We start from the raw sequence: 7,860 nt of genomic DNA, 5'->3' as shown, positions 1-7,860 counted from the left end.
GGTGGACAAGAGGAAGGCAACAAGAGAAGCCGCGTGCCCAAAGGCCTGGAGGCAGGCACCACGGCCCTGGGCCCCCTGCTGCCCCTGACTCTCTGTGTGGCATCAGCCAGCTCCTCCCAGGGGGCCTGAGTCCCCTTCCCTGTGAAAGGCGCACAATCCCCCTGCCCTGCCCACCTCCTCAAGGGGCAGGTGTGCCTTGCAGGGAGAACGGCCATAAGAGGGTTTTGCAAACTAGAAGGCCCTCAGCAGATGTGAGAGTGATTATTATAATCCCCCTCCCCCAGATGGCACCGTCCGGGTTGCCCCCTCCTCGCCTGCCAGGCCCCTCTCGGCCGTCCCCAGGGACATGAAGGGCCCCGGCTGGTCCCTGGCTGGTCCCTGGCTGCGTGGGGGGGGGGGGGGTAGGCTGGGCTCAGCATGGGCCAGCCTCCAGCTTGCAGGGTCTTTCTTCAGGTGCAAGGACCCAAGTAGCTGTCAGCGGGAGGCTCCTCGGCGGGGCACCTCAGGCGGGTGGGGGGGGCGGGGGCGGGGGCGGGGGTGGGGGGGGCTCAGCGCAGCCGGGGAAACAAAGGCCGCTGGGAGCTGGCAGGGAGCCATCAGGGTTCAATGCACAATGGCCCGGGGGGCTGGCGGCTTCGCTCCTGGCCGGCATTTGCATAATGTCTGGGGCAGGAACAGGTGCCCGGTCAATAGGCAATTGTGAGGCTGTTCTGTCAAAAGAGAAGGGGCCTGTATTGAAGGCTAGGCTTGCCTATTGCAATGCAAATAGCATTCAAAGCAGACCAACCCAGCTCAGGCTCCCGGGAGCTCAAGCTTCATGAAAGCCACCGAGTCGGCCCCGGGGCTGCCGCTGCTGGTGCCCGCTTTGTCTGAGGCCAAAGGGTGGCATCGGCAGCGGGGGCTGGGAGCCCGCAGCAGGGAGCGTGAGCAGACCAGCCCGCCTATCCAGGAGGGCTTCCTGGAGGAGGAGCTGATATCACCGAACTTCAGCCAAATATGAGAAAGAAGCTCTGCAGCTTCTTTGAAGAGAGCCCCAGAATAAAGACGCTACCCCAGTTGGGTGTGTCATGGTGAAATCTGCAAGGCCCCGGATGCTGCCGAGTCACCCCTCACTTCTCTGTGCCTGGGGCCAAGCCCGGAGAATCAGGATTCTTTCTTACCTAAGCCCTACTGAATGCTTCCTATGGACTAGAACTGTTGTCTAGTTGCTTCGTGTAGATTAACTCATTTGATCTCTCAGCAACACTGTGGGGTAAGGGAGAGTATTACTCTCATTTAACCGATGAAGAACTGAGGCACAGAGAGGTTCAAGGTTACACAGCTAATATGCGGCAAAATTGAGGAAAGAACCCAGGCAGCCTGGCTCCAGAAATCACAACGTTAACCACAGTGCTAGGGCTGCAAGTAGGGTCTCATCATGGTTTCACGAAGGGACTTCTGTCTGGAGAGGAGCCAGAACTGCTTGCTAGCTAGACCAGAACCCACTCTACCGGCTTCTTGCACTGCCTGGTTCTTGTGTCTACAGCTGCGAGCCTGGCAAAGAGGCAAAGGGCTCCCGTCCGACTCAGGAGAGACACATGGATGGTGCAGTGGTGGGTAATACTCAGACAATGCTTTTCCTAACATCAACAGTGAGGAAACACTTCCCCCTTAACTCCTAGAAATATTCCAACTTGTAGAGACTTTCACTCGGCAGGTGGTGTGGTTTCCCCCAGAAAGGTGGGGCTTCAGAAGCCAGGTTTGGGACCCTGCCTCATCACTTACAAGCCAGATGACCTTGGACAACCGGCTTCTGTTCTCTGGGTCCAAGTTTCCTCATTTGTAACATAGGGGATGACGATAATCCCCGCTGCAGGGAGGTGAGAAGCACACAGCGCCTCCCCAGAGCAGGTCCCTACTACTGTGGGCAACCCTCCCCACGCTCTGTGCCTTTTGGAAGCTCGAGCTTCAAAAATATTTTACCCCACCCAGTTTCATGTTGAGATCAAGAGGGAGCACAGCATGTGTGGGGGTGTGAATTTATTAAGTCACTCGCTTGCATTCCATTGACTTTGCAGGAGTCATTTTTTTTTTAATTTCTTGGAAATTATCAGGGAACTCCCCAGTGGAAGCCATTATTTGCTGCACAATACTTGAGATGCTTGAACCAGATAAAAGGAAACTCCCTGTAGCACTGGGACAGCTCGAGGGAGTCTCCAAGCTCCTCTCCAGGGCCTGAACCCTGGGTCCCTCCGGTCCAAGATGTCAGAGAGCATCAGAGCTCACGTGCTCATCAATGGACAACAGATCTCTCCTCCCAGCCACTCTGACAGAGTGGCGGTGGCTGCCTGGAGGCTGTGTTAAGAAGGGTTCTGAAACAAGCATCCAGGCACGTCAGGAAGATCACCAGAGTGAGGTCTGCCATTACCCCTAGTGATCCATGAGTGAGGTCTGTCACCAGCACTGGGTGGAATAGGGGCAGGGTACCTTTGTCATCTTTGATCTAGTGGCTACGTGGGGAAATCAAACCCAGAGAAGAGAAATGGCTTCCCCCAGATCACCTGGGGACAATGTCAAAGCTGGAAATCTTGATTATTTTTCTTTAAAACGTTTTCCTGAGGCACTTATACAGTGCTTTGTGATTTCTATGCCGCAGCTCATCTGCTTACGCAGTTAGTCCACCCCAAAATGGTGCGGTGATAGAGAAAGCAATCACGACTTACTTCCATTTTGCATATGAAAAAATCAAGGCTCAGCCGGTTGCCAGGACTTACCCTAAGTCACAGAGTGTGACTGGCCAACCTGACATGGGAACCCTGGGGCTAGGCTTGGGGAAAAGTCAGAAGGGAGCCCCAGGGAGCCTGGAGGGAGCCTGGAGACCTTCCATCCGTGGCCCAGGAGGGTCAGCATCTGAGGACGCAGCTAGTCTAGAAGTCAGTCCCACTGCAGTGCGTCCCCAGCGGCATCCCATGCAGACCTGCTCTCGCTGGGATCCTGGGCCATCCCAGAGGTAGGCGAGTGTCCTCTCGTTCCCAGGCCCCTCCCAGCGCTCCTTGGCTGACCTCATCAGCTCCCTGGACACAATGCACCCTTCTTCTCCCCAGCACACCCCTCCCCCAGCTCTTAATTAAACTAGCCAGTGGTGGTCTTCACAGCAGAGACCCAGCAGCGCCTTGTTCTTGAGCTGCCCATTGTCTCACCCCGGCTCCTGGGTTCAGCCTCTAGTGGACACCCATCCCGCCCCAGGGCTCAATGGCTAATAGGCCAGACACCTGGACACAAACAGTGAAAATACCAGTTTTGCAACAGGGAGGACTAGGATTTCTCCTTACTGAACGTCTGTCAAAGAAATCACAAACCATTTATGGGTTAGTTCCAGGAGAAATCAAATAAACCCGTATTAATAGTGAGAAAAAGAAGCATCCTGTGGGAGAAAGATCTGGGATCCCAGAGCAAGAGGTTAAGACCTGATGCTACCGTTGACAAACCAGACAGCTTCAAACGAGTTGCTGCTCTCTGAGTCTCGGTTTTCACATTTATAAAATGGGAATCACAGAAAAACACAGGCAAAGAAATGGCAGGAAAATGCAAACCAAATGATCAGGAAGGAAATCTAGAAGGCTCGGCCTCATTGGAGCCGAATTCATCTCCCCCAGACCCCATCGAACGGAAACCTCCTTCTACCCCTTTCTGTTGCTACCTGTGAGGAGTCTGCCTTTGACCTTTGCCACGTCCTTAGAAGAGGGAAACAAGCCATAAAGAAATGGGCTTCTTCCCTTCCAGTGGATAAGATCAGAGACTAAGGCAGCCTGTGAGCCCTACTCAGTGGGAGAGGCACCAGGGAGTTGCTGAGAGCTTGCTGAGAAGATTCTGCAGTTGCAGCCATTGACTTAATTGGCCAAATACTTGAAGTTCAAGGACCCGACGATGGCCACTGCAGTCATGATTCTCACAGACCCATGAGCCCATGCAGAGCACACAGAGCCGTGTTCCGAGCTCAGGCTCCAGAGACACATAGTCCTGAGTTCGAGTCCCGATTCTAAGCTGTGAGATCTTAGCCCAGTGACTCAACTACCCTGGAGCCTCAGTTTCCCCATGTGCAATAGAATGAATTCCACCTGCCTGTCAGCATTACTTTAGACGGAATAAGAAAATGCTAAGAAAGGCAGGGTGGAGGGTCAGGCACACAAACTCTCCCCAGGCCACTTGCCACACGGCCTCCGAGAGGTTCTTCCGCAAATATAACCTGACCGTGTCCTGCCCCTGCTTAAGAACCTCAAGAGCCCCTCATTGCAGGAAATCCAAACTCTTTAACTTGACACAGCATTCTGTCTCCATCCATCCCCTGTGCTTCTTATCACCTCATTCTTACCAAGGGTCCCCAAAACTATGCTCCACCCACACCCGGCTGCATGATCCCCAGATTGTGCCACGATTTCTCCAGACACCGGCCCTTGCAGGTCCTTCAACCATTCCTCACCTTACCTATTCCCAGACCTCAGCCTCAGGTAAGAGAGTCAAGGAAGACTCCTTTATCTCTTTTTTAAAAGGCTAATGGCATTTATTTTCTTTTGAATAGGTAATACATTCACAGGATTGAAACTCCAAAACACAAAGGATATATAGGGAAAAGCCTCCCTCCCACCAGTGTCCCCAGCCTCCCGTTTCTTGGCTCTGCTCCCCAGAAGCAGCCACTGTTCACAGGTCTTTGACCTCACCCAGACAGACGTATAGAAGCATGCATTCGTACACCGTGTGCGGCGTGCTCCACGTTACAGAGACTGTATTGTATTGGACATAATACAAATCACGCTACCATCTGTATAAAAGTGAAGATGTACATACATTCGTTTTCTTCACTTTTACACAAATAACAACGTATTTTGCATTACATCCCATTGAATGCCTTGCCCTTTTCACTTAAATATGTATCTTGGAGCTCACGTTAGCGCATAAAGGTGCTCCCTACTACCTTTTTGTAAATGACTGCATAGTACTCACTGTGCAAATCTGCCATAAATTATTTAACCAACTCCCTAGTGATGGACCTTCCGGTGGTTTCCAATCTTTGATGATACGGAAAGTGCTTCAGTTAACCATCCTGTCCGTGTAGCATGATCTTGCACATCAGAGGTAGGCTGAACCTCTAGGGGCAGATTTGCAGGGTAGGGGCAGTGTTGAGGTCCTGCCACGTGACCTTCCAGAGGCGCTGGGTCAGATCCATCCCCACAGTGTTTGCACACCGTGCCCACCGACTGGCAGCATGCTCCTGTACCACACCCTGATAACGGGGTCTTGAGCTGCCTGGGGATGAAGAGGGAGTAGCATCTCAGGGACACTTCCGTCGGACTTTCCTCATCAGGAGGGAGAGTCAGTCTTTCCCCATGTCATTGGGTGTAGGCCCTTCCTACTACATTTTTGTGAGCTGTTTGTTTATATCCTTTGCCCAGATTCCTATGGGGTTGTTTATTTTTCTTAATGATTTGTAGGAGCTCTTTATTTACCAGGGAAATCAATCTTTTGCAATGACTTGAATTGCAAATATTTTCAGTCCTTTGTGGAAAGGCTTCTTAAAGAAGGCGATACTTGAAGGGAATTAGGTATCCTTAATCTGTGAATGAATTAGATAGGAAATTGCATGAATGAATGAATGAATGAATGGGACTCATTCCACCCAGCTTGTCAGCCAGCCGCACAGACACACCAGGAAACCTGCCCCAGGTCACGAGCAGCCTGATTGGTGGCTGGGATCCCCCCTGGACTGAATACCTACCCACCTGAACTCAGGCTCCCAAGATGGGCCCAGGGGCCTCCTGATGCCTCCTTTCCCCCCCACACGGTCCCCGCTTCCCTGGACAGACGTGAACATTGGCAGAGCTCCCCAGGGCAGGAGAGCAGGCCTGCATCTCCCATTACAGAATTTATCTCTCTTGTCGGCCTGTCAGAAACAGAGAATTTATTGCCTCATTCACTTTGAACAAAACCTGTTTCTGGAGATTTTTATGATGGAGGAGTAAGAAAAGGAGTAAAGTGAGGGAGGAAGTGTCGATGGGAGGGATGTGGCCCAGAATATATAATCTCGCAGAGAGAAGCGTTTCAGCAAGAGGCCAAGAGTGGGCTCCAGGCATCTCTGGTTTCTCTGGCAACCTTGTTCCCAGATGGGCAGAGAGTCACTCGTCAGCACGTGCAAAGGGGAGATCCGGTGCTCAGCTCACAGAAACAAGGGGCCCGGCCTCTTCCCTGCACTGAAGCCTCTGGCCCCTCGGAGCCTGCCCCTCTGCTCCCTCGGGAAGGGTTGGCTCAGCAGCCGTTGCCGGGCTCGCCCAGCTGCAGGTCCGTATGTCAGGGATCAAGGGCAGGAGGGCCCCTCTCCTCCAGGAGCCGCCCTGAAGGGAAAGAGACAGTCGAAGGAGGAAACTCATGCTAACTAGGCATGTACTACATGCCCGCTCTGGGCTGGCACTCCGTGTGTGTCATCTTGGGCAAGGTTCCCCACCCCCCATGGGGCCAGGACAGTTCCTACCCACTTCACAGAGAAAAGGACGAGGAAGGACAGAAAAGACAGCCCATGTGCCCAAGGTCGCAGCTAGAACCCAAACAGAGGCGGGCAGTCCGCACCAGAAGCCACAAACCGGGCCCGCGCGTCCTCCCGCCCCCTGTGTCCCCCCCCCCCCCCGCCTCGCCGTCCAGTGAGGAGCTTCACATGGGGCAGCGGGGTGAGGAGCATCACATGGGGCAGCGGGGTGAGGCCTTCCCAGCCGGTGCTTAGGGCTAGCTCGGAGAGAAGGCAGGGAGGGAGTGAGGACAAGAGCCGCCGAGGCAGAAGGCGAAGCAAGACCGGTGTGGCCTGGAGACCGGGAGTGGGGCCAGACAGCTTGCGGGAGGACACAGGGTGCCGGAGGCGTGGGCCTCCCTTTCCTGTGCCCTGGGCCACCCTCTGCCCAGGAGACCCACTTCGGATGACCTCTGCCCAAGGCCCACCTCGCCCGACCCTCCTTCCCTGCAGCTCACGCTGGGCTTCTCTCCCTTCCCTCACGCACTCATGCGGCCCACCAGCCACCCTGCACCAGCCACCGGGAAGAGGCCCATTAATAAGGCCCATGAATAAATCACAGCGTCTTCTAAAGAGAAGAGCAGCTCTAAGTGCTATAATAAAGTGGTGTGTGAGTGCAGAGGAGGGAGCAATTAAAACTGTCTGGGAGGAGGGCAAGGTTCGGGAAGGCGCTTCTGAGGCGCTGACACTCCAGCTGGGCCTGAAGGGCCGGCAGACAATGGCGTGGAGGGCGGTTTCCTCGAGGGCCAGCTGCCCTGGCAGACAGAGCAGACTGTGTTCTAGGAGCCACGGGCCTGACTGAGGGACCAAGCTGGAGGGGACGGGAGCATGGGGAGCCTGAGGACCGAGGGAGGTGCTGGACTTCCTGCCTCCAAACTCAGGGTCTACATGGAGACGCAGGTGTGCATGGTCAGATGAACATGCTGGAAGGACCCCTTGTGTAGCAGCACCTTAACCCTGTGCCTCCTAAGCCACCCCTCCCGCTTTATCTTTCCCCAGAGCACGTACTGCCAGCTGTAGATTTTATTAGGTTACACTCTCTGAAATGGCCAGCTTGGGGCGTCTAAATTGTGGGATAGTAGCCCTGGCTCAAATACCTCCACCTCTTATTCTATTTGTTGTTCATCCCTCCACCTCCCACTCCACCCACTCCCCCCACTAAAACTTGAGTTCCGCAAAGAGAAGGATTGTAATCATTCTTTTGTTCGTTGCTACATCCCAGAGCCTAGGACAGTGCTTAGCAGAGAGTGGTTGCTCATCAACTACGGAAAGAAGAAAGAAAGAAAGAAAGAAAGAAAGAAAGAAAGAAAGAAAGAAAGAAAGAAAGA

The 7,860-nt window shown here is 53.8% G+C and overlaps 1 long non-coding RNA gene across 1 annotated transcript in view; it reads right to left on the bottom strand.

Moving 5' to 3' along the window:
- Nucleotides 1–4,553: 4,553 nt before the first annotated feature.
- Nucleotides 4,554–7,860, bottom strand: part of LOC145722031 (uncharacterized) — a 7,892-nt gene continuing 4,585 nt past the window's right edge. Inside the window, exon 3 of the long non-coding RNA XR_014146069.1 lies at nt 4,554–5,590. This is a non-coding gene — a long non-coding RNA (uncharacterized LOC145722031). The remainder of the gene's footprint in view (nt 5,591–7,860) is intronic.

The sequence above is a fragment of the Leptonychotes weddellii genome, chromosome 6 (genome assembly GCF_054177405.1).
Source record: "Leptonychotes weddellii isolate Sample4059 chromosome 6, ASM5417740v2, whole genome shotgun sequence".
NCBI lineage: Eukaryota > Metazoa > Chordata > Mammalia > Carnivora > Phocidae > Leptonychotes > Leptonychotes weddellii.
This window is presented reverse-complemented; position numbering and strand designations above follow the sequence as displayed.